The 25,688-nt window shown below is 33.7% G+C and overlaps 1 protein-coding gene across 2 annotated transcripts in view; it reads left to right on the forward strand.

The window, feature by feature from the left end:
• Window positions 1–251: 251 nt before the first annotated feature.
• LOC132192825 (uncharacterized) overlaps window positions 252–25,688 on the forward strand; it is a 41,784-nt gene continuing 16,347 nt past the window's right edge. For both annotated transcript variants that reach the window (XM_059612992.1, XM_059612991.1), the window contains exon 1: window positions 252–412. The gene's annotated coding sequence lies outside the window, so the exon portion shown is untranslated. The remainder of the gene's footprint in view (window positions 413–25,688) is intronic.

Below are 25,688 nucleotides of genomic sequence, written 5' to 3' on the forward strand. Positions count from 1 at the left end.
ATTTCTTAAATTAAATAAATTAATCCTAAATTCGCTGGATTTTGCTACAAAAAATAAAATAAAATACTTTTTTATTACATATTTTTAATCTGCCCATGATTATTATAACTACGTGCGTGCCCTTCCCGCCGTTATTATTCAAAAATTGCCCAGGTCAGGGGGTCGGCCAATCAGTTGCGTGAAATTAGCAATTCCAAGTCATCAATCATTTTTTGATAAATAGAAGTAAACAAAGAAAATCAATGTCATGTGCTCGGTGTGTGCGGCAAAGCGAGGAAAGTCACATTTTATAAGTTTTTGTTGTGAATTTGGACAGAAAATGTCTTCGTGAAGATGTGGGGACCTTTTTCTATTAAATCTCAGGAGTGCTTCGGTTCTTCGGGACTGCAGGAAGAGCGTCCAGCAGTTCAAGGTAGGCCTTTTCTCATCCCTGAAAATGTCCGAGCGCTTTTCCTAGGCAAAATTTCTAACCTCGGAATGGACATAAAATAAATCAAATACATGTAATCAATTTTAAATTCAATCTGCCGGCTCAAATTAACCTATTGAATATTTAATCATTCGGATGAATTGATTTGGCATCAAACCATTCGTCGCGCTAATCCGAAGGCGTACATTAGCAATAAATTACACGAACGTCGAGTAATAACGGCATTAAATTGCGTAATTACACCCGTAATGGACCACGACGGAAGAGAGCAGTGCTTTTGATCGGGCTCGTGATCCCACCAAAAGTTTCAATAAAAAACTAAAAATTTTACTTCGTGCGCACGGTGGCATCATTAATTACGCTAATTGCACCTCAAATTATTATTAGTTCTTACATACGTGTTACGTGTTCGGCAATTGCGCTAATTGCTTCCCGCTCTTGAACCCTTTGCGCGTTTTGGCCACATTCGAATTCGCCTTTTTACAACCTGTCGTGAGCAATAAAAAGTCACGGCAAGAGCGACTCCAAAGGGCTTTTGACTTTGAAAAACGCCTCTCTGTGTGCGATCATTATAATTTTTACATTTGCGGTGGTGCGGGTCCGTTTTATTTGCCTTTATGACGCCGCCACACGTGTTAATTGTTTGTTTGCTGCCTCCTCAAATTAGTGCTGCTGGCAAAAGTGTAGCTTTTGAAGTTGAATCGTAGAAAGCACCGAGTAAACACGCAAAAAATGTTTTGTTTTTTCATGCAAGCCTGTGAAAAATTGTGTTTACTTTTTTGCAGACAAAAAAAGTGAATTTCCAAATTGAAAGAAAAAAAAATTATTTAAAAATGCTTTGAACTACTGGAAATCAAAAATAAAACTAAAAAAGTGTAGGGAAGCAGAAATTATATCAGCTATAGAAAAAAACGCCCACTAACAGCCATAGTGATAAGAAAAACCGCCTAAATAAACAGGTAAAAACCGTTAGCAACCAGCCAGTGCATATTTATGCAGTAGTGCCAACCCAAACAAAAAAGGCTGGAATATGCTTGATATATTCTCAAATTAAATACACTAAATTCTTCATTTTTTTTTTATTAATGATCGAACACGCTCAGCTACGCAAGATAACATGAAAATTTTGACAATCCTATCCTAGGGAATTCTTATATCCAATAAAATATTTAAATGGAATCTTTCATTTCTGAAGTTTGCAATGGGAATTTAAAGATCTTTTAAAGCTTTAAGTATATGATTGATTCATCCCTACAATCACAACTCACCCGAATCAAAATTAAAGATGTCAAACGTGTCCATTAGCCTGTCTGTTTGGCAATAACAATCATCAAATCACGTCTCTATTTTCATTACTTTATTAATTCGATCGGACAACTTGAAGTGTGCGTACGTGCCGTCTTGCGCACACGTGGAGCAAAAATAATATTTCGCAGTGCAACATAGTGTAAGCCGAGCTCAACATTACGTAGTATAAAAAATGAAATCCCATGGCAGCGAGGAGAGAAAGAGACTCAGAGCATAAAAACCATCATCGTGTAATTCTGCAACGGCAGTAAACTCTGCTGTTTATTAATATCGCATAAATTCCGAGCGAGCTCAGGTGGGGATAAATTTATGAAAAGCATTGCGTTCTTTGCGGTCTCGTCGAGGAACTCAAAAAGCACATTCTGTCATTTTTAATTAATTATTCAATTACATAGAAACAAAGACAGTACAAAAATTAAGACGTACAAATAACCTTAACATTAATTTAATTGTTACCAGCAGGACATAATTTCATAAATAATCTGTTAATTAAAATACCTACAGTGAAACAGTAAAATTTAATTTAAGATTGAATTAATTTAACCTAAATTAAATTTTTTTTAAAGTCGGTTTAATTAATTTTATTTCACTTTGTAATTATTGCCATTGAAAATCTTTCAAAGTTCAAAATTTAATTTAAAATAAATTTTTTTCTACAAAAGATTTTCACATTTAATCAAAGCAGTCTCATTTTTTTTTTTACTATTTTTGCGGCGTTAAATTTTTTATGTGGGTGTTTTATTAATTTCATCTTATTATTATTATTTAAAACTTATTACAGCAGTTTCCTCTTTGGCCAGTTTCCAAAGTCGAGACGAAACCAGTTGGTATTCCGCTGGACCGCCGGGGCTGTTCCTTTTTCGCTCGCTCGTCCGCCGGTTCCATGCGAGCGCCGCGTCAAAACAAGTGGAGAACCCGCCCAGAGGGTCATTCGAAATTACAGGTTGCTGCTCTAATATCATCCCACCATCGCCGGCGCGGCGGCAAAAGTCTTTTATTCCTCTTCGCAGAGTCCTTTATAATCTCTCGCGGCTCACAGGGAAAAGGGTTGAAATTCCTTCTGACACCCTTGGAAAGAACAAAATATGTTTAGTCTGTTTCAAAATAAAATGCAAATGTACATAAGCCGCAAAATTTTTGGTAACGATTCTTAAATTTAGATTTTCAATTGTAAATTCTACTTGGTCAACACCATCTTTTTTAATATTACCTAAAACCATCAAATTAACACTCGAATGGATTTTATGACTAAAAAATTCCATTAAAACTTTCAAAATATCAGCGATACTTTAAAAAAATGCGTCTTTTCCAGTGAATTTCTGATTTCTTTATTTAAAAAGAATTATATTGTACAGTCTTAAAGTATCAGATTAATTAATTGTAAAAAAGTCTTAAAAACAATTATTTAGCTGAAATCTTCAAAACTACTTAAATTGAATTTGGTATATTCAGAATTAAATAGTGAATGCAAACCAGATATGAATGACGTTTTAAAGATTGCATCGGCCGCAGGTTTCACAACGGAAGCACTTCATGTTACGTGTTTTTTTTCCCTTTCATTTTTTTGTTTTAAATAAGGTGTATATCTGCGGGCAGCAGACAAGGTCCGCGCGCGCTCATTTATTATTCCTGTCGTTGTGTTTATTTTCCTCTCTGCTCTCTCTGTCAACAGCGCCATTAGATGAAGAGATGGACAGCTCAAAGCGACTTTTCTCTCTCTCTCGCGCTTTATCTCGCTGAGGTTTTTATCTCTCCACTCTCAGGCTCTGGCATTCGAATATAAAGCAGAAGCAGCCGTAATGAGCAGTCTGCCTGTTTTTTGCCCCTTTCTCCGCCGCATACCGGCCAGACTGCTCTTTTTTCGGGTTAAAAAAAAAGCCGAAATCGCAAAGAATGGCATCGTGTTTTGTGTGACGTGAGAGGCTCATGCGTAAGAAAGGTCAAACAACCATTTTTGCTTTCGACGAATTCTCCACGAATTCATCAAAGGGTGCGTTAATGAAAAAAAAATAATAATAAATTTAGTAATTTACCAAAATTTAGTTTTGATTTATAAAAAGTTGCTTGAAATACTCTTACAATAATATTTTGATTTTTTACAGTGCAAATTGGAAAACTTAGGTGAAGAAGATACCATAAATTATTACCTTGCAACTCTTGTTTTTCTTTAAAACTGCTGGTAAGTAATTTTGATTCAACTGAAAAAAAACCTTTTGAATCAATTTACTCACAAGAATTTATTGATGATCAAGGGTTTGTTTATTGTTTTATATGAAATGATCATTAAATCCTGCAAAAAAATTATTGTGTGAAAACTGCAGAACGCAACTAAAACAAAGCCCATCAAAGACATTATTAAATTAAAATATTAATAGTTTAATTTCATGCAGTGCTAATGTCATGTTCGGAGAAAGATTAATCATATATTTAAAAATTTCCCTTTTAATATTTCATAGAATTAAGTTTTTAAATGAATAACTTATTTAGAAATTGAACAGACTTTTGTTAAAGTAAAAGTATCAGCAAAGAAAAAAGTAGTTTTACAACTTTTTTTCTGTTTTGTATTAAATGTAAACAGATTTTTTTTGCTGCGCCGAAAATAAGCCGATTTAATATTAAAAATTCCCCGAAAAGCAATTTTCAACCCTTTTAGGCTGTGGAAGATTAAAAATCGCCGGGCCTTTGTGTGTTGCGCGTTTTTTTCGCAGCCCCAAACAGTCAAGTGCCAAGAGCAGCGTTGCTGACGGGCGCCGCCACTCTCGCCCCATTCGTTGAGCCTTTTATTAATGGCTGGGTATTTTCCATATAATGGGCCTGACACAATGGCCCGAATCAATCACCTCTTACTCATAGCTCATTAGTTCCGACTTTTTTGTGTGTTTGCATCGACCGCTCTTCGCAGCTTAAAAATAATCGACGAGCACAAAAACACTATAACTTTACGAACCTCCCTCGAAATGAATGGCGGTCATTTCTGCGAGTGAGATAAAGAAAGTCATTTATTCTCTGCCTCGGAAGAAAAGTAATAGAAAGAAAATCATTTCTGCTCTATTTTGGGAGAGAAACAGAAATTTCATCGTTTTATTTCAAGCCTGTTGCTTTAAAATGCAATGAATATTAAACGAACCCCAGAGCGCGCTGCATTTTGGTCTGATGCACTTTGCCAAACTAATTCTGACGAAATTGCTCAAGAGTGGCGCAGTCTGCGGCGACGTCTGCCTAGGGCCGTCTGCTTTTGCACAACACGCCCCAAAAGTGCTCTAAAGTGCACTCGCGGGCGACGGAGTTGCGACTCCCACCGGAGTAATGTGTCCATTTGCAGCACATAAAACTGCCCACTTCAGAAACTTTTTCCATTTGACTTTGGAATGGCGGTCATTGCCCTCAGAAATTTGCCGGAATTTTTTTTTTATAAACAATACGATATTTTAATTTTCAAACGAAACCTTTTCTCCGAATTAAAAGACGTTTATTTCTAAAGGACACGATCTTCTCATCTTTTATTCGCGGCGAGTCTCATGAAATTCGTGAGTCACCGTGCAAAAATGCACCTTTATTCGCGCGTCAGGGATGCTGTCTCTCTCTCATATCGCATGAAGAAATAGTAGGTGGTCCTGCTTGCATGCGCTGCTCTCACGTCTTCATCCAGGCGGAATGAGAAAAAAATAATTCAATAAAAGCGGCTTGATTTCAATGCAGCATTCACTGCACTCTGAAATATTCCACCACTAAGAAAATGAACTCGTTCAATTCAATCGTTATTTCATAGACGTGGTGATAAAAAATTGCAATAATTTTCAAAATATTTTTTATATTTAATTTTTATCAATTTAATCTTTTCAAGCAATATGCATATATTTTGACAGTGATTCATTTAAAATTTATGGAAATGTAAATCCATATTTTTTACTTTCCTAAAAATAAAGACCTGAATTTTTCATCAAACTTTGATCCCATGGCAACGACGATTTCATCTTTTTTTTTACTGAGACGTGTTGACTCTTCGCTCTTTTTTCGGTCCTCATCTGGCCGAGAGTAAAAATGCATTATGAATGAAACGCAATAAAAATTCCTAGATGCTCCGCAATATTTCACTCTCTCGCACTCTAACACTTTTTCCATCACATCTCGCGCGGCTTCTCCTCCGTGCAGCGCTGCAGAGATGAAAACTGCCATTCAAAAGCTGCCGAGTGTGTGCTTAAAGGATTTACAAAGTAATAAATTTTCAGTGCGCGCCGCTCCCTGGCGGAATAAAGGCTCTCGGATGGCGATGATTGCGTACAGAAAAAATTTATTCGTGATGACGTGCGACTCGGTAACGCTGGATGAGTAAGTATGTTTTGCACCAAAAATAAAAAAAAAATTAAACAAAATCTATTAATCTAGCAAATCCAGCAGCTTTAAACTTCAGATATGTGAGACTCATTTTAACCTTAAAACCGCCTTAAATTATTTTATAAATTACAAAAATATCAACACAATTAATCAATTACATTAGGATAAATTATGGTTATGAAAAAAATTTATTTTAATTGATTTTAATTAAAAAAAAAAAAATACTATATAATTCAAAGCAAAAATGCCTCTATGCCATTATGATATTTTAAATTCATTATAAATTTATGATATTTTTGTAAAAAGTTTTGTTATAAAAATGTATAATTTTGTTACAATCAGGTTTAAATTTTGAGCTGCTTTTCTAACGCATTATCCTGTGTAATTTAATTAATTTAATTATTATTGTCTTTTTATAATTCATTAATAATTAATATTATTTTTTCTGTGATAAAAATGAAAGTATAATATTTTTTCAATATATAATTTTTTCCCTGAATGCTATTGGGAAAAAAACACTGTTCAAAGCGACCGCGCAAAAACGTTTGCACCAAAGCTGTTTCCATTAGCCTCTATTAAGCAGGTGTATTAGAGGTTTTTGTTTCACAATATGACAGGGCGCGGAATGCACCTGCCTATTTTGGCATGCGATATTTCATAATGGGCGTGCTGAATTTACGCAGAACGGCCCGGCAGTGGCTGCAAAATTGGGTCTAATAATGCTTCTTAATTCGCTTTCGTGAGGAAATCGAGACCAAATTACGCACGACACCAGCAGCTGGCGTCGCAATAAATGATGAATTAGAAAAGAACCAAAAATTTAACATCAACAAAAAAGCATAGGTTTTGGAATTTTAAAATTTCGTGGGATAATTTATGCATCCTGAGGAAACACAATAATTTACAACTGCGTGCAGCGAACGAGGACGATTTGGACGAATTATTAATCAATCAGTCACACTCAGTTGCCGGAATCACGACCGAGCACAAAATTACTGCACGAATTTACCCAAAGTCAACGAACTTTGAGCAAAAGAGGTTGGCTCTCTCGACACTCGCCATCATCTCAGTTTAATAATGAAATGAGAGGCTCGTCACACCACCCTATATCATGTGAGAGCAGAGTTGAGTGCTGCTCTTACTTAGGACTTTAATGTGTGTAGCGACGGTGATGGAGCGCACTTGAATTATGGCGGCGATGAAACTAAAACGCAGAAAATGATGATGAGAAAGAGCAATGAGTGTTTTTAATGTGATGAATTTCGGCAAAGTCCAAAAGTGTGGCGATTAGTTTTTTTCTGCGGCCAAGGAGAAGCAGTTTAATTATTATGTGTAGAAAAAATCTGACGAATTTAAAATTTTCACTCACGCTTTCAAAAAAGTTAGTTTTGAATGAGGGTTTTAAAACGAGTCCCTCACTTGTTAATATCAAAATTAAAATGTCTGATTAGGAAAATTAGAGCTGAGTGATTTGAAATTAAAGCGTTGGAATAAAATAGTATCTTAAAATTGCAAATTGCGCATATAAGTAATTTTTCTCGATTAAAATTAATTCAAAAATATATTTAAAATTGACTATATTGAAATTAATTGAAATAAAATTATGAGAAAAGTAAACTAAAATTACGATTCTTAAAGAAAATTAAATTATCATAAATTTACCTTGCTTGAACCATTTTCTTTTCATCTCTCTGCCCCTAATGAGAGAAAACTAATATTATTCATTCATACTAAAATTGAGTTTAAATTTCAATTTTTGCTGGCATTGCAGAGTTTTTAAATTATATTTTTAATTAAAATTTTTTGCAATGTGCATTCACATCTAGGAAATTTTTGGCAATGCAAAGATGTTTTATTTTTATTTCAAAATATAATCATTGAAATAATTTGAAGATAATGAAATAAAATTCTAAAAATTTCCTATGCTTTTTTTTAAATTTGGCTAAAAATTTGTCTTCTTTCAGCGTACTTTTTTTTCTGCTTTTCCTTTCCATAATTAGCATATTTTTCCATTCTCTTCTTTTCCTTTAAATCAATTTATTATTCTATTTACAATTTTGGCTCTGTTCACAAATGGAGGTTGAACGAATTTGGCCAGCACCACTCCACCTCTTCAGAGTGTTTTCGCTTTCGTCGTGGAGGTAAGTACCGAGTTTATGTCTTCATTTTTTTTTCGCGTGATGCGATCGCCCGCGAATTTTATGCTTTGCGTGCGACGCGGAGAGGAGGTACAGGAATTCACGCGATTGCAATAAAATCACCCGGATGATTTTTTTATTGGACGATTCGAGTCCCACACTCTCAAGCCGGCTCGCTCCTCCTACGTTTCGTAAAATATGCTAATTTTATTGTCTTTTTATGGTATTTATGGCCGCTATTACTTAATGATCATGTGCCAAGTGTTTTCAACGCCGCGCGCGGTTTGAAAAGGCCGCTAATTGCTTCTTAAATGCATTCGCGGAATGAGATATTGCTGCTCGGCCAGACGGGGATTCACATTTTTCACGCTTTGTTGAAAGCGAACAGTCAAATTTAATTTTAGTCCCAGAGTGTGAGATTTAATCTTTGCTTTTAAAGTGGATAAGAACAAAACTATATATGCAGGTGGCTAACCTGAAAATTTTGAAGAATAGCGTGGGAGATTTTAAACAGGTGCCAATTTAAACGTTGTATGGGGACTTTTTCAGCCAATCAAGTAATTAGATAAACAAAAAAAAATTCTCCCTCTTTCCAATAAAAATTAGTCAAGCATCAATCCCTTAATTTTATGACTATAAGCCAAGAAAGTTTATGCTACAATTATATGGAAAATTCAGTCATTTTAAATTTTTTTTCTTTCAAATATCTAAAAATGGCATAAAATTTAATTGATCATTTGGTGTTCCTTATCTAACTATAAACTAATAAAAACAAATCATTGCAATTATTCAAAAAAAAAAATTAATAATTTAAAATTCCTAATTGACCAATCGCCCTTTTTTTCAAACTTTCTACCTTGCTCAAAATTATCTCCATTTAATGCAGACTTATCACGAATTTTAATCAGCATTAAATTATAAAACATAAACACTGCACAACAACACAAACGGCCGCGGCGAGCCTTAAACATGTGCGCTCACATTGGGCTTGGTATAGATCGCATATCATAATTTAAATTACAATTACACACGCGGCCGGCGAATAATATGCTGGAATCCAAGAGGATGACGGCAAATTAAATTTATGTCGCATTGAATTCGCGAATATAATCGGTGCGGCGCGCGCGAGTTTATATTATACACACAAAGGTGCCTCTCTCGCCTGTAAAAATGGTTATTATTATTATTACTGTTGATGCGCGGCTTTATAGATTGTGTCCTCGTCGTAACTAACTGTAAATAATAAAATACGAACAAATGTGTGATCTGATAAGATTTAGCGCGCGGCCTGGACCATTGTTAATCTGCGATAAATTATCAGCATTGTATGAAATATACAAAAATGGCTGCCCTGCCTTTTCGGCCCACGACGATCTCCTGCCCTGTTATTGATATCTGATCTTCAAGTTCTAAAATTTCAAGATAATCCCTTTTTATGAAATTTTTTCCAAGTTTATTCTTTTCAATTTCAATACCGAAACGTAAAAGAACAAATGCAATAGCACAAAATTAAAAATAAATTTTCAACTTACACATACCGGTAAATAAAGAAATTTACTTTTTACCAGCAGCAAACAAAATATATACATATAAATTAAAAAATCCATAAAAATAAGAAAAAAGAGAGCATATATTGCAAAAATGCATTTTTTTATTTGAAATTAAAAAGACACATACAAAATGACGATTTGAATTATTGAAAAAACTTAACTTCCACCACCATCCAAGCACAAAAGAAAAAAGAAAGAAAAAACATCTGAAAAACGTGCATGAAAAACCCAAGATACCAAAACTCACCACCAGAAAAAAACAACACAATAATTTTAGATCGCATTTCTACACGACAACTAAAAATATACATTGACTTATTTCCACCAAGATCTAAGAGAAAAAGAAAACACAAAATCCGCCGCCTATAGGCAATGCATGAAAGAACACCAAAACGTAAAATGCATTACTCACCTACAGAAAAGCAAGGAAAAGGCACTTCTTCAGGCTGCACAAAAACACAGTAACAGGAACACCAAAAGATAACGAAATAAAGCCAAGCAGCTGTAAGAGAAACACCCACTAACAACCGTATTTAACCATATATTATATTATATTATATGTGATATGGACGGAAAATATTGCCAATAATTTTTATTTAACACAACGAAAACACAAAATACGCACCAATTCACAATCAAACACATTTTGAGGGAGCAAAAAAAACACTGTAACTTGACAATAAAAGTTTTTAAGCAAGCAGAAAATCAGCTGTAGGATAAACGCCCACTATAGCGATAAGAAAAACCAACTAAATAAACCGGTAAAAACCGGTAGCAATCAGCCAGTGCATATGCAGTAGTGCCAACTCAAAAAACATAATAGTATGAAATTTATCAGATATATTTCAATTTAAACCATCAATTCGCATAATCATGCGAAAATATCCTCTTATAAAAAAATATTTTTACCAAAAAAAGAAGAAACCTGAGTTAAGCTCTTTGTTGCGTGTCAATTAGGCGCCTGGTGCAGGGACAAGCGGAATGGCAAGGCGTGTGCGGTCGTGCGAAATAATAAAGAAAATTGCCTCTGCAAACCCCCTGATTAAACAGCCCGCGAGCAAACGTCGGCATAAAAAAAGCAGCTTTTCCCTGCAGTGCCAGCCACGGAGAAGCGCCTAATTGACTAAGATATTCCTGACATGTAAATGCGATTGACGATCAATTCTCTTTATATTCCCTTTTGTCTCTTGCGCTGATGAAGACTTTATTCAAAAGACCGACTGATTTATGCTTCAGAAAAATTAGGAGCGGCCCTATGAAAATTATTAAAAAATTATATACAATATTATAATATAAGCAGAAAAAGTGGGCGCTGTTTAATGACACACATAAATCCGGCGGCCCGATTTGTATACTCGGACACACAAATTGAAAAGTTGTATAAATTTCGCGTGTATATAGCAAAGCGCGCCCGATAAGCGACACCATAAATTAAACAATAAAAACATTGGTGCACACAAAAGGCAGTAAATCACACACGAGGCCTCTCGAAAGAAGAACGGCGCGTGTGTCACCAAGATCTCATGCCGGGACCGGCCGAAAACAGGATTTTTGACTCCGGCTCATAAATTCGCAGACCCGGCGTATATCATGCGGCGGCGTTTAATAAATTCCGCGATTCAATGCAAAAGAGAAAGAGAGAGAAGAAAAAGAGCTGAGTTAAAATAAACAAAGAATTAAATTTTATATTTGCGTCTGAATTCTGACGTAACTTTATCCTCTATGATTATTAAAAATTCTTTTTAATTTAGTTCCAAATATAACTTATTTCATAAAGAATTCAAACTTACAATGATTATGCATTTGTATATTTCTATCATTGTAATTGTTTTTAAGATGTTAATTTCTCAAATGTATAAATTCGGCCTAAACAATTCCTACTTATCTTCAAATAAAACTAATTATTTATATTTTGCAATTTAAATTTAAAATTGCTTATTTTTTATAAATAGAAGAAAGATTCTTATTTAAGATTTTCTTAACATTTTAAAAATTAAATTAATTTAATATTTATTTAATTTTTAAAATTTTTTACAATTTTATCAATCTAATTCTCGTTTTTTTTAATGAGATTTGCTTTATTAGAAACAATGAAGTAAAAAATAAATTAATATTTATAACTAAATCGGTATAATGGTTATCTTATCACATTATCATTAGAAATATTGTTTGTTCGATGCGATCAAAGCAATCATATCGATCATAGCAATCATTGCGATGTTTGCAATCATTGCGATAATTGCAATCATAGCTTTCATTGCAATCAAAGCAATTCTTGAAAATCATAGCAATCATTGCGATTATTGCAATCATAGTAATCATTGCGATCATAGCAAGCATTGCGAACATGTTCGCAATGATTGCTATGAGCGCAATTATCGCAATGATTGTTATGATTGCAATGATCGCAATGATTGCAATGATCGCTATGATTGCAATGATTGCTATGATCGCAATGATTGTTATGATCGCAATGTTTGCAATGATCGCAATGATTGCAATGATCGCAATGATTGCAATGTTTGCAATGATCGCAATGATCGCAATGATTGCAATGATCGCAATGATTGCAATGTTCGCAATGATTGCAATGATCGCAATGATTGCAATGATCGCAATGATTGCAAAGATGGCAATGATTGCCATTAATCCTATGATCGCAATAATTGCTATGATGGCAATGATTGCTATGATCGCTATAATTTCAATGATGGGTATGCTATGATTGCAATGAAAGCTATGATTGCAAAGATGGCAATGATTGCTAAAAAAAATTCCAGAATTTTGGGTTAAAGGATTAAAAAAAAAAATGTGAAGTATTCAGTTTTTGATTACGAGAGGTAAATATTTGATGAGCTTCCACAAAGTTTCCCTATCAATTATGTCAAATAAAATAAATAGTTTTATTCTTTATCTGTATAATCCATTAAAAAATAACTAAATTTTAACTCATCTCTCACTACAACGCAGAAAAATGGTACAATAAATTATACATATTTGAATAATAAGCAAATCTTTTAAAAATCCGACCAATAAGAATTACAATTTGCAGTTAAAATTGTCTCTAAACACCTAATTAGTAAGGTCACAAGCTTGAAGGGGCGAGTGCTCTGCTTCAGCGCGCCCCATCTCGCTGCAGCGCCCCCATTGGCTTAATGGCCGAATTAGCACTCGCTACCATGGAATAGAAAAAAGCGTCCCGTTTCAAGTTTTGCCTTGGCAAACTCAATATTTTTTTCGGTTTGCAAGGTGTGATCAAACATGCTTGCCTTGCATAAATCTTCATAAATTTTTTTTAATCGGCAATATTCGAAGTCGAGATGTTATCAGGAGCTGTTTGTTGCGATGGAATATGTAATTTGCGTACGTGTTTTCGCGGACCACCCACGAAATTTTTATTGGACGCTTGTACAATATAATTATGGTAGTCGATAGAGGTGCGCTGACCCGCACTGACGCGTCTAGGGATATTAAAAAGAGCTGCCGTGTCCTTCGCAATGCGGCATAATAGATTCCCGCTGATAGTGTAATTGTAATTGAAGGCAGCAAGAGATTCGCACTCGGCGGCAGAGAGAAAATGATGCATATTCATGAAGAGCTGGAAGTTTCGCCCGGCCATTCGCACGAGAATCGCCGTCGGGCACGAATATAATGTTTTATATATGAATTTCGGTCCTCGCCCAAACCACAAAGATGACGGAGCTTAACTATTAGCATACACAAGAGTGAATGCATGAAGAGGAACAACTTGTGGCACGCTGAAGTCAACACAAGATGAGGCTATCAAAATGTGTACCTTGATATTCATATATAATTAGCAAAAAAATTAAAACATTTTACTTATTGTTAGATTTTTTTTAATACATAGTTGCAATCATTGCAACTTCTAATTCATTGATTAAACTTGATTTGATTTTGTTTTAGCTCTTAGATGATTTTTGATAAAAATTTAAAATTTTTTTAAAATGTTGATTGTGAAACAATTTTTGTCTGTATTCATTCATTTAAGTTAATTTTTCCATTCGTTTAGAAAAATTAAAAGAACTTCTTTGTGTTTCAAACGAGTTTTTTTTTTTAAACAACAGTATCAATTTTAACTTTTATAAAGCAATATTGTGAAGGGAGGTAGAAAATGATATTCATTTTTATTAAATTAAGCCAGGAAGGGAAATGAATTTTTGTGTCAAGTTTTGTTATTGTATATTACGGAAATGGAAATAAATTTATTTTGTCCTTTGGGCTTAAAAATGCGGCCAAATATGAAATAATATACAGCCGGCCAAGTAGTGTATATAATTATTTACAAATTAATCATGTCAAAAACGCAACTTTCACACCCAGAAGTGAGAGAAAGAGTCATTCAGGGCCACACACCTTTTATTAATAAAAAATATGAATGCATAATTTTCCGAATTTATTGTCGGCAGGCACGAAAAAGGCCTGGAGAAATTCAATAAAAACGGAGAAAAACACACCCGAAGCTCACACGCGCGTCCGTGTATAATTTAAATTAATAATTACGGCGTCGCCTGTTGGACTCTGTTGTTTGTTCCACAAAAGTACTAACTCATTCTTTGATACTTTTATATGCGTTCAAAGAGAGTCGAGCTGCGCAAACACACCGTCCACCGGCTATTAATTCCCAGGCGATTGTGTATTAATAACTTTTATTATCTCACGACCGAGTCTCTCTGTACCAGCGTGCCAGTGTGGTTATTAAAATAACGCACCCATGAACGGACTGGACTATGCAAAATGAAATAAAATTACAAATTCATTTCACCATCAACGTAAAAAATTTAAAGTTTAATTTTTTATTAATTTACGCTGATATGTAAAAATTTGACCTTTGAGTTATTAATTACGTTTTTAATATTTCCAAATTGTAGATATTTTTATTCCCAGTCCGTGCCTGATGAAAAAGTGCCCACTCGAAGACTGGAGGAGGACAAGAATGCCCATCGAAATGATGTGCGGTGCGCTTCACTCGTTCGCCCGCTTTCTTCTGCCTGTGAATTCGATACGACTGAATAACTCCTGATGGGCTCTGAAATAGCATCAGCGAGGCTTCAAACGATATTAATAATGAGCCGGTTGCATGAGTATGAATGTACATTCGTAACAGTACACACGCCATACATATACACGAGTTTAAACGTGTTTTATGTGATATGGGTGGGATATCACATGGCCGCGCTAAGATTTACATCTTTTATCATCTCGTCCGGCCCGCGTTTTGTTTCAACATTTATTATTATAATGTGAAGGGGATAACGCGTGTGTGTTATTCAAGAGCGCTCAAAAACGCCCTCTGCTTTATCTCGTAACTCCGCCTAAAAAGTCATCTGGAATCTTTAAAGCTAAAGAACAAAAAACTGTAACAAGAAATAATGCAATTACAGTGAAATGAAATATATAGAAGATTCTGGCAGAAATTTGAAATCTTTTCAAAACCAGGAAAGAGTGATATTTTATTAGTTATTTATGCTAAGAGATTTTATGACAGGCTGACAAAAATGAATTGATCTGGTTATTCAATCAATTTAACAATCAAAATATTTTCCAATGTGTCAGAAAATTAAATAACAAGCATAAGTTGCATAATTTATTTTGTAGAAATTTAATTTTCATTCAATTAGTGACTAATGTCAGTTTTTGAAAGTATTTAACACAAATTTCATCAGAAACTTTAATCTATTTATATTTTAGAAGCTGTTTTTTTTTTATCAAAGAAGCCTTTTTTAAGAAATACTATAACTATGGTTTTTATTTGTAAAAAGAAATATTTCAAGCAATAATTTTAAATGGAAAAAAATCTTTATCGGATTGTTTTTTTAACTCCGAGGCCAAATTAAATTTGATACAATTTTGGGTAGAAAAAATGTCTCCAAAAATGTTTTTTTTTTGTAAATATTACGGTCTCCTTATAAGCAATGTATGATCAAGTCTACAACAGTTGGAGCTAAATTTCCAATTGTTAATTGGGTTAATTAATTGGCATATATGAGGACTAGAACTCCTTAATTTTCGCGCGCTTGACCGGTAGAGGAGCAAATTCTACCATTGGGGCTGTTTTTAAAAAATTTACATTTATTAAAAGCATTGTCAAATCAATTAGTCCTTACAACAACTAATTGCAATAAATGTCAAAAAAGCTTCATGTTGCCAAGAGTCTTAACAAGTCAGTGCTGTTCAGATATAAAAAAAAAATGAAATCAATTTGATTACAATTTGAAACTGGAAAAATTCACTGACTTAAAAAAACTATCTTAAGATATTTTTGGTTACGTTACCTGATAATTTAAATAAAAAATATGAATGAATATGTTTCACTGCAGTGTACGGGGGTCTTTTGATTTCCTTTTTCAAATAAATTTAGTTTAACAAATTAATGTAAACAATTCATAATTACAATGTGGACAAATAATCAACAATAATAATAAAAAGTAGGCATTTCAGAACTTTTTACCATAAATTTCCATTTGAAGCGTGTATTTGGATAAAATTGCAAATTTAATATTCCACCTTTCTTTCAAAGCAACGGCGTTCTTGTGATGATTTATTTGTAATTTACATCAGACGCTCATTTTTCAACTTTCCGTCCCACTTTCCACCGTCGTAAAATTAAGCATTCCGTCCTCCAGCTCTTATCACTTTCCTCCTCTCCGGAATTCGGAACACTGCTCTTGTTTCGTCTTAATCTGCGTCGTAACTTTAAAGTTTTACGACGAATAAAACTGACTAAACTGACCACGTCGTGTCGTGCAACCGTGCGTTGATCCAATATTAAATAAAATATAATCCGTTGCCCAAATATATACAGAATTACGGTACAATTTCCACTCTCGGCATCCTTATTGAAAATATGAAATCCGAGATATTGTGAAAAATTCTAATTCAAGCTGTGGATTTCTCGGCAAGACAGAGAGAGCTAGGCGTATCGCATTACGCCGGCCGTAAATCAGCCGCGTGGTGAAATAATCACGCAGTCGGAGACCGAAAAACAACCGTCATACATTTTATTTATAAATGCACGCGGCTCTAGACTCAGCCAGCGCGGACATTAATGAACCCAAATATCCTGCTGTTTCGGGCATACCACACACGCATTTATTATACATGCTGCTCTCATTCGTTATATTATATTCGAAAATTTCGGCACCGTTGCGAACAAAATATACATTATGAAGTCGTTACTCCATTAGTCCGCTGTTTGGCAAAAATGTATATCGACGCGTTGTTGGCACGTGTGGGATTTAAACTCGTTCGACCAGAATAATAATCCCCGCTTGATTAGCGAAATTGCGGTTCTAAAAGCTCAACTTTTGGTCTGCTTTTATTGTGATGCTAAAATTGAATAATAAATGCACCCAGAGTGAGCTCATTTGTTCTCCACCCGTGCCACGAGAATGGGTACACAATATACGCAGATCCACAATTTGTAATGAAAGTTATAAATTGAATAAAAAATTGATACAAGCTTAATTTTGCAGAAAGAACCTTTTGTTGAAAATAGCTCAAGGTATATAAAGACGACTGGAAGCTATTTTCTATATGCGAATCATTTTCCTAAAATTCCATAATTGAAGTGGCCCGTTCATTATCCACTAGAAATTTAATTTTGATTCCAAATGTATGATTTCCTAGATGCCAGAAACATTTATAATTTAAATAGCAGGGATTTATTTCAAATAAAAAATTGAATTTTTCTTAAATGATTCCTTGCTAAATAATATTGAAAATATAATATAATAGATAAATTAAAAAACATTTAAACATAATTAAAACATTATCATCTTAAAAATTACATCATAAACTAATAATATCTTGGTTTCTATTAAATTATAATTTTTAACATTTTTGAATTTTAAAGCAAGTTTTCATGCATAATAAATTTTTTAAATAACTTTGTAATACAATTTAAATTAAACTTTGTTCATTCCTATGAAATCGAAACATATTTTTTGTATAATTCTTCAAGAAAAATTTTAACCATAATGCCGGTTAGTTTTTATTTTTATATTAAGTACAAATTTTTCTCTACAAATTAAAAAGAAATAATAATATACGTTAATTGTTTTAATATATTATTTTTCCACTCTTTTAATGATTCAATCTTATATGCCTTATGCCAGATCTGAGCTATTTTTACAGAATTTAGCATCAAATAATAAAAATATTACGCCGTATATTTTATTAAATTTTCTTGGACCGACTGCGCTGTGTACAAATATCCGTCGTGAATCGTGAATTGAGTTCTGCGAGGTGATTAGCGATGCGGTGGCGCGAATGCATCATCACGCAGCGGTGATAAAAAAGCTCTCAAGCTGATTGAAATTCCCTTGGCACCAGTCGCTTATTTATCGCGGCCAGCCATGATTTGCGCCACCGTGAAGGGCTGAAAAGCGAGCGCGACCCTAATCAGCAGCAGCTAGGTAAGGCACGCTCGCCACACCGAGTCACGCGAATGTCTATTTTAACGCGGCGAACGAGCAATCATGGCACGTGTTTTTGCCTCGCTTGTGATTTTTCGGACATTATTAGTTTTTGCCTCAGCTGAAAATACCTTCTTGATGAGTTGTTGTTAAGAATTCAGTAGGAAATTCATGAAATAGGTGCTCATTTTTTTCAATTTAAAGATTCATTGTAAAAAAAATTGTGGGTGCCAGAAAATTAAGCAAATAAACAAAAGACATGCGATTTTAACACCCCCAACAATAGTTAATACAAGAAAAGAAACTAAGAAATTAAGCTTTTGGCGAAATAATTTATTTGCTTCTGGAATTTAATAGTTGCAGATATTTCAAATGTTTCATATTTGTGATGTTTTAACAACGTTCAGCATTTTGATTCATAAGGGCCATAGAAAATATGATAATAATTTAATTAAAATTTGATTAAATTATTATAAGAAATAACTTTGCTATTAAAACCATTATTTAGTATTAATATCAAAGTTGATATTCTCATCAATTTTTTTTACGGTATTATTTTATTTGTTTGCAAATTAGCGTTCATTACGTCATTTTAGACCGGCAAGGCCGAAAATGGCGATGGAATTCTCAAATCGCGTGAACACGGTCCGCGCCTATTCCTCCCCGCCGAATGAACATTCACATGTATAATAGATCTCAGTCTCCGTGTTATGACTTAATAACGCGTCCAGGGCCATTTGGGTGGTCCTCTCGTGCCCCCTCCGGGATGCTTTCCCCACAGATTATAGAGCACGAAATAATAACTCGACGCGGCTGCGAGAAGATAAAGGCGAGAGGTGCGAGGGAATAAACGCGGACAAGAAAGAGATAGAAGTGTTTTCGACTCTTGATATCAAAACACTCTGTAATTTGATTTAATCTTCCGACTGCGCGTCAAAGGCCGACAGGAAGGAAAAACCAAATTAATTTATTTATTCCAAGAAGAAGCTTGGCCCGAATCTGCTCCAAATCTTCACTTTTTTACAATAAGTTACTCTTAAATTTTTTGATTTAAAATTTAATATTAACAAATTAAACACTATGGCCACTATTTAAGTTAAGTTACTCTTTGGAACCTTCCGAAATCTGCATTAGAAATAAAAATTAATCAGCAGCTTTCAAGATTTCATTAATCCGCTGCTTGCATAATCAAATCTGAAATATGTTGCCTATCTTGGAGAAAAATTTCGATTTTTTTCCAATTAGTAAAGGTTAATATACGATTGTATATAAGTTGACTGGAATTCAACCTTAATTGCCTTGCATAGAATAAAATGAAGTATTAAAATTTTAATACAAATATTTCCTTTTTTACAAATTATTAGATTGAATTTGAAAAAAGTTTGCTAGAAAAGAGTTTTTGACTAAAATTTGATACAAATTAATTTGTATTAATTAATATTTTCTACTCTATGTCTTTTGGGAGAGTAAAAACTCCACCAAATGTTTGTAATTATTGCAAACACGACCTTCTTTTTGCACTAAACGTTTTAGCAATTACATGAGCGACGGACGCTTTTGCCTCTCTTGTTTGTCTACACGACGACGACTTTTGGTTTCGGTCGGCACGCTCCTCATCTTGGTGGCGGCACTTTACAAAGAGCACTTTTTGATCTTGGAGTAAAAACCGCCGACACGGGAAACGCACGCACGAAAACACAGCTCTCAGTATAAAAAGCCGCGTGTTGCGCGCCTCGATCTTTTGCGGTTCCACATTTATTTATGAACGTGCACGGCCCTGATTGAGTTATTTCAAAAGGAGAATGACAGCGATCGCGAGCGTGATTGAATGAGGAAATCATTTCTGGTGCTACTTTGCTCCAAATCATTTCTGGTGCTACTTTGCTCCGAGGGTGATGAAAAGGGGAAGTTTGAAATTTTAATTGCTTGTGCCTACAGCAATTTGGCGAAAAGGAGTTTTGAAAGCAAACACAATAATCACTCATTGCAATAATGGAGATCAGAAATATAAAAAAATTTATATAATAAAAACTGAAAATTGTAATCAAAGTTTTTTTAACAGAAAATTAAGAATGGCCTCGATGAAATAATACTGACAGAGAAATATTTGTTAATTAACAAAATAATTATCAAAATTTTCCACGTCTTTTTTAAGATAAAATGGCACATGCTGGATATAATTATGTACAAAAATCGATTTTGACAAGGACAGACAATAAAATATACAATTAAATATTTAACTTTATTTTGGATCGATAAATATTTTATTTTTTAAGCCACTTTATCGCTTATTTTTTAAAGCACAATATTTTTATAAATTATTCATAATTAACAATTTGATTAACAAAACAAATCTACAACATTTTTCAATGTTATTGTTAAATGTTATTATTTAATTTTGATTTTTTTAAACAATTTTTAACGTGTCAACGTGCTTTGAATATTAAAAAATTATCTTAAAAAATTTAACAACAATTCAGTTTTTCTGAAGATCTTTGTTATAATTATTAACCACACTCCGATTCCTCAAAGTATTAATCAAATTTCGTAACAATGGCATTTATTTGAAACTTTGGTGAAAAAAAAAATTATTTACAGTTCTTAATTTTTTGCCGAAAGCTATTGTCAATGGATTATAATCAAATGTGATTGAAATGAAATTACATAATCAAACTTTCAGTAAATGCCATTTTCAACTAATACAATTGGAACTCCTCTTTTTCAGAACTTATTTTTATCAAGCGTGAAGAATTTTGCAACACACCAAGAAAATATAGAATTGCTTACTCAGATCCATTATATTATTTCTAGAAACGTCAAGGAGCCGCAAGATCACTCCCGCAAAAGACAAAATCAATTATTCATGTGTCGTTTCTGGCGGCGTTCTTTCTTCCTCTCTTTCTTCTTTTGGTTTGCTCTCTTTTTTTTTCGGGAAGAAGCGCGCGCGGTGTCTGTCTGTCTGTTTGTTTGTTTATTTATGCATTCCTGCCGGCGCTGCGAGAAGGAGTGTTTTATAGGGGGTGAAAGTGAAAACATAAATATTAAACTACGCCCATAAGGATAAATCTTTCGCCCTGTTTAAGAGATTTACACGCACAACGCCGCGTGCGCGCTTTTCCACCGATAAATTTAAAGCGCCTCGTTTCCTATACCTGCCGCCGATCCACTCTTCTTTTGGGCTCAAATTTTTCCGTCTGGCTTATTCCAACGCGATAAATCCGTCACGAGCCGCTTCCCGAGTGAAACAAGTCTTATGTGATATTGACATCAAGATTCAGATATGCTCATGTTCTTCTTTCGGAATAATCAAAGATATCAAATCAATTTTAGAATCTTTAAAACTTTTAAAGTGATTAGGTGCAGAGGTTTATTGATTCTTGCAAACAATTATTGTATTTAGTGTATAAATAAATTTAAAAAAATCTGGTTAAAAATTTATTTTTTTGAATCAACAAGAGAAAAGTGACCAATTTAAAAAGGAAAAATCGGAAAAAATTAAATGTCAAATTAAATAAATATTTTTGGATTTATAAACATTTTTTATATCTGGTATCAAAATTTCACTCAATGTGTTATGCTAATTGTAATTAATTTAATTATCGTCCTACAAACTTGTTTTGCAAGAAAATTCTCAATCTGTAATTTAAGTAAAGTAAAAAATATATCCATTTTCTACCATTTATTGATATTTCCATTTCCAGACGAAATCATGTTTAGAAATTTAATTTTTAGTTAATCTTATTTTTCATAAAGACTTGCAGATAATTTTTTAATCATTATTATATTTTCGGGCATGATTTTCAGACCTCCTCTTTGAAGGTTTTTTAAAAATTCCATGTAATTTTAATTGGATTTAAATAGATATAAAATATGAAATCTTTAGAAATTGGAGTCCTTCTTTTGTTAACAAAACTAAATAATAATAATTAAAAATAAAAATAAATTTCTTTAACATAAATTAATGGCATTTTCAGTAATTTATTTTCACAAATTTTTAGTTGGACACTAACTGGATGAGCAGGAAATCGAAAGTGCTGGAGAATTACGCACGTCATACGATAAAAAGTCTTCGGATCCATTTGCGCAGAGTATGGTTCTCACAGACAGACCGGCTAGCTCACTCATTCATTCCCAATCCACCTAATGGATTTTTTCACTCGCACTTAAACGAAGCAGATAAGCAGCGCGGCTTCGATCGCGCAGTCATTAAGAGAAATGATACGCTCGCCCTTAATACGGCGTGAAAACAAAATTGCCCGGCTTTTAAGGCGCGTTTCTTTCAAGATCAAAATAAAAACGCGCACAGAGTCGTGAAACTTTCTCGTAAATTATGAGAGTGAGAGATGCCCAAGGTCGGTTAATTTCCGTACCGATATAAATAATAATTACGAGCTGTCTCAAATGCCTCGTAATTACAGTTAAAGGGGCGTAACATTTTGTAGAATGGTCTCAGGTAAAATTTTCTTCCAAAAACCAACAAAGTCTCATAAAATATTTTGGCTGGAAAATGTTTAAAAATTATTAATCGCATACCGTGCTTAAAAAAAACTATGTAAACGGCGCTCAAAAGCAGGCGCAACTAATCCTTTCCTAATTAAAATTTCGCACCGAAATCTCCCGCCGTGCGTTTTTAATGGAAAATTTATGAAATATTTCGCGAAAAAACATGTCGAGTGGGAAAAAAGATCCACGCACGGCGGCCTCGAAATTCAATTTTCCCCGGGGCGCGTGTTTATTTTGCAGCCCTTTATCCAGCGCGAGTTATTTCAGTCACGATTTTGGCAAAACCGCCCCGTGTACTTTTTTCCCCACCAGTATGCACAAAATCCATCAGAAACGCACACGAACTCGCCATACCAACGAAGATGAACTTTTTTTTCCACTTAGGTCAATTTTCGATTCGTGCCATACGATCGGCCGTGTGTGGTTGTTTACAATTTTCCAGGAAAATTGTTTTTCAATCTGCGTTGCTGTAAACTGTTTTGTTCTTTGCGTGAGCTTGAATGCGACTTGCGGATTATAACAGCAGTTTGAAACAAAATTATTTTCATAACCTGACCGAACTGCTTAAATAAAAAAATTGTTATATTTTTTTTTACTGTTATTCAATAAAAGTTAATATTTATATATTAAAAAATATTTTTAGCATAACAAGATGATTTAATTTTATTCTTTTTTATATAAATTTATTTCAAATAATATTTTAATTAATCCAGAATAAATTGGTTAAGTAAAAAGCAAAACAGTTTAAGTATTACAGTATTACTGGGTTATTTGATTTGAAATATGAAAAAGTAATTTTAATCTAAAGGTTCACTCTCAATAATAAAGAAATTTATTGAATGTAATATAGCGATTCGAGCCTAGATAAAGGTATTGTCCATTGTTTCCATTAGAAGGTTCTAATTTTGTACATAAGTCTACCTAAGAATTTAGTAATTGACATCAATGTTTTGAGATGACAAAAAAGGAATGAAAATGAAAACCATTTAATATTAAAGGGGCAACCAAACTAGAAAATTTTGGTTAAAGTTAAAAAAATCTTGCTAGAATATTTTTAAGAAATATACAGGCTATCAGTGACAAGAAAATAATTAAGAACACCTGGGAACATTTTGCTTTCCTCAATATATAGCTGGAAAATAAATTACTTTGGACTTTTTTCTAGGAATCTGTATGTAAATTAAAATAATTACCTCTAATTTAGCACAAAGAAAAAATTACAAAACTGCGGGAATTTCTGTACACAAAAGAGACCACTTGTGAGATTGTAATAATTTTTATTAAAGTGACACTTGTTTGGTGTGAAGATAGCAATGTATAACAATGCAACACTTGAACGTGTGAAAATCCCCCAGTTCCGCAAAAAAAAAGGAATTAACTTGATAAGGGCAATTTTGGTGCGTTTTGGCTGCTGGATTTTGGAATGGCAAACACACGCTATAAAAACTTCACGTGTGATTGGAAAAGAAACTCCATCGATCACATTTCGCTCGGATTACTCTCTGGCAAAGCGCGCGCCGACGTGATTCGCGATGGGGAAACGAATTTTTTCAACTCGGACGAGAGATTTATGAGATTGGGAAATTGACTCGGTTCTGCTACCAAAAAAATCCATCTCTCCGCGGCTGCAAAAGCAAATAGATATATCGGCACTTTCTTCTTTTTATCTCTCAAATTTGAAATGTAAAAAATTGCGCAAATCGCTCGTCGTCCCCCGGTTTGGGCCGCGCGCACAATTGACTTCATTAATCTTCGGCAAACCGCGCCGTGCGGGTTGCATAGCCGTCTGTCTGCAGACACGCCACCGTCGTTGCGGGGAGGAAATATTTCAATTTGGAACAGGAAATTTCCTTGTTACTCGCGCTGTAAAAAGTTTGCTTACGTCTATGTGCAGTAGGGTGGTTTTTTTTTTGCCAGCAGCTCTTCAACTTTTACACACACAACTCGGATCGTTGGGCAATTCCAAGTCAATATATAATGTGTTAGAAATAACAACAAGATTCTAGATAACACATATATTGGCAATGAAAACAACGTTACTGGTGAGATGCTGGAAAAATTTATTACCAATAACAATAAACAATTTAATGTTGTGCCTAGAAAACAATTGCTGCGGGAGGTTAAAAATACACACTCATTTTATTACTTAAATTTCTCACTGCTATTTTAAATGATATATTTTTTTAAATTTCATTTAAATTTGGCTATTCAGTAATTGTATTTAACTAATTAATTATGCAAAATATTGTGCCAATCGTCAAATTTAATGGCAATAATCAGCTATTTTTATTATTTTAAGAATAGAAAAAATAAAAATTTGTGACTTAAAACTGTTTTCTTCCTGCAAAGTTTATCAGTTTACTGAATTAAATACAATTAATTATTATTTCCAAATTTACTTTGAATTAACTTTGCAATGATGCTGAGTTTTTTATTAGAAAAGTATAAACATTTTATTAATTTGCAATAAAATAACTTGGCTATAGATTGTTAGGAAATTATATTACTTGCCGTTTTTCCGTATTTTATTTACTTTATTTACTTTTTATTACTTATATTGAAGAAAACAACTAGAAACAAATTAAGGCTTCTGGATTCTATTAATCATTTGATATTTTTGTCATTAAATTTTTTTTTTTATTAAAATAAATAAAATACCTGCGAGAAGACAGTCAATATTTAAATCCTACAAAAGTAATCAAATATTCAAAGCAAACTGCTATGTCTGATCATGGCGCTTCGAATTAAGTTTCTTAAAAAATGAAAACTTTTCAAATTTTTCGGTTTGGTTATTTCTCTGCCTAACATGAGAAATGTTATCAGAATGATTGAGGAAAAGCCGAAGGTGCAGGAAAAGCGTTTTGGAGAGATAGCCAAAGTGGAAAAGGGGCTTTTTGGTGCGAGGGTTCTCAAGGAAGGGCGATGAGAGAGCGAGCAGAACGCGGCACAAAGCCGGGCAGAGGGAATGAGATCGATAAAAGTTTAATAC

The sequence above is a fragment of the Neocloeon triangulifer genome, unplaced genomic scaffold (assembly GCF_031216515.1).
Source record: "Neocloeon triangulifer isolate White Clay Creek 2 clone unplaced genomic scaffold, ASM3121651v1 ptg000003l, whole genome shotgun sequence".
Lineage (NCBI taxonomy): Eukaryota > Metazoa > Arthropoda > Insecta > Ephemeroptera > Baetidae > Neocloeon > Neocloeon triangulifer.